Below are 2,845 nucleotides of genomic sequence, written 5' to 3'. Positions count from 1 at the left end.
ACATGAATAAGATAAATTGTGAAAATGAATATGTACAAAGTCACAACATATATTGAATAATATATATTGTAAAAGTGAAAGAGTTCAAAGTAGAAAAATATATCTTGAAAGTTGATAATTGTAGAAAAAAAGACAACATATATGAATGTCATACATGTCAAATGTGAATTATTTAATTTTATTTGTTAATATTTGAACTTTATTTCGTAGAATCTACATTAATTTGTTAATAAAGCAATAAAATAAGTAATCATTTAATGATATAATAAATTTTGTTTAACTATGAAGTATATTCCTTGTGCAAAAATAACAAATTTGCATGTTTGTAACTATTTTTTGCTTAACTTTCTTCATTAAACAAATAGTAACATAAAATTTAATAGCATAAAGTATAGAATATATATTGAAGTTTGAATAACTAATAAATTAGTAAATATTAGTTACACAAAATATAAATGTAAAAGTATGTTAAATAAAATATATAATTTTACTTGTGTAAATAGAGAATTTTTAAAAAATTAGCAAAATTGATAAGCAAGTTTGTGCTCGCATTGATTGAAAATCGAGTTTGTTCTTAGATTGATTGAAAGTTGAGTTTGTTTTCGGATTGGTTCATTAATCGATTATGAGATGTGAAATATTATGATACGTAAAAGTGAAGCAATTCGAATGTATAAAGTACATACTTTATAAAAAAGTTACGATATATTATAATTTGATAAGAGATATTAAATAAAATCTTAAACAGGATTGTTAAAATTGGCTCAAAATTTTGAATATAAGCCCAGTTTTATGAATATGAGGGGAATAAGAATTATTTTACTCGTCCCCATAGACGGCGCCAATTATTTTTGTGTGGATGAACTTTCGAGGTATATCTCACCTTAGAAGAAATTGAATTTGTCTTTTCGTCTCCAAAGGATGTATACTTCGGCAAGAAGAACACAGAGGGTGGGTACTTGCAAAAGACACTTCGATGCTCAAGTTAGTAAGTATTTAAGAGATATAAGAATTCTATGATTATAGAATGTAAGACATGAAATAGAACTTATCATGTGTGTGTGTTGAGAATTGATGAATAGAATTGATATTATGACTGTTGGTCATTAAGTCAAAATAACGGTTATTAAGATCGTCCGTTATAAACTTAGAATGAAGACAAATAAAATCGAATTATGATTCATAATGCATAATAAAGATCGAGCTATAAAGTGACGAATCAGGTGCTATATTCTGTTTTGAGTGAATTTTAATATAAGACAATTATATATATCTATCTTGTGTATATATATAAGCTATTACTATAACTTTAGTGAATTAGTGTATTTGTTCTCTCATTATCTATTTTTATTTTGAGTAAAATAAAATTAGATATTTAACCATTTTTGTCATAAACAGAGATCTTTATCCAAAATAAATTATGCTCTAGATTCTTAATTATGACCTACTCTAAAAATGATGTAATTTTGAATCTTTTCTCACACTCTATCATATTTAAGGATGAGTTTTATCTATTTTAAATAAATCTATATGTCCACGATAAAAATAGATAGAAGCTAATATATTTTCATCAACATATCAGAAGAGAGTATATAAAGAAGTCAGGATCCCAAAATAAAAATAAAAAGAAAAAAATTATGTCTTTTTATTTGGTATTAAATTATATTTGTCTTTAAATTCGTTTTTGTCAGATAACTTGCCCAAATGCCAATTAATAAGTACGAACAGATTCAAGTGGCTTTTTTGTCTGATGGCAGAAACTCTGCCCCTTAAAACCACAAATTGGGTCACACGTCTTTGGGCCTGGCCCACATGCACTTTCTCGACATTTTCCCCAACTTCAATGGTACAATAATACAAACACATTTGCCTGGTAAAATGGCCACATGGGTTTGAATCTCCCTTGGTGAAAAAGTGAGCATACAATCAATTTAGATAGTGAAATAGTTAATTTATTTGTCTGTTTGAATAAATGTTAGATATTTAAATTTTGTTTTGTATATACTGCAATTCATTGATCAGATTCTTAAATAAAGTTTAAATTTACAGATTCTTAAATAAAGTTTAAATTTACGACGGATTAATTCTTATCTTATCAGACTAAAAAATAATATGAGTAAACAAAAAGAAAAAGAGAATATAAAATGTGTATGAGTAAGGCGGTGTTGTGTTGATCCCAAAAAATGATATAAATAATATCAAAAAATATACTATAATAATACAAATACTAACTAATTTTGATTGGTTCAGCAATTAATTTATTAATTTTTTAAACAAGTATTACAAGTTTAAATTTTGTTTTTAGCATGTAATATTTTATTAGCCAACGACAAATTCTTAAATAAAATTTAAGTTTACGATGAATTAATCATTGAGCTGCCAAATAAAAAATACTCATAAAAAAAATAATACAAACACTAATAATTAATTAATTAATCACCGAATGAAATTCACTTTGGTTCTCTATTCCGGAATCAAATCAAAACAAAGCATCGCTTATATTTCACTTTTTCTCTGTCTCTTACACTTTCTCCTCTGCCACTTCAAATCTTACATTCTTCAACGTATTACCAACTTCTCTCCCACCTGATCCACAAAGGTCAAGCTTATTCCATTATTATTCTTATTTTCCACCGCTTTATATTTATTTTAATCTCCGAGTTCTTTCAATTCTTTCCGTATTTTAAGTTAAAATTATGTGTTTTCAAATTGGTTAATCATGATTCATGGCCATTCCTTTTGTGTCTTGGAATCTATGTTCAATTGTTCATAGAGAAGAAATCTTAACAATTATTGAAGTGGATATTTCTTTATTTGTTCTTCTTCAGATTCTCTCTCTAATAGC

Source organism: Arachis ipaensis, chromosome B01, assembly GCF_000816755.2.
Source record: "Arachis ipaensis cultivar K30076 chromosome B01, Araip1.1, whole genome shotgun sequence".
Lineage (NCBI taxonomy): Eukaryota > Viridiplantae > Streptophyta > Magnoliopsida > Fabales > Fabaceae > Arachis > Arachis ipaensis.
The sequence above is the reverse complement of the archived record's forward strand: the minus strand, read 5'-3'. Positions refer to the sequence as shown.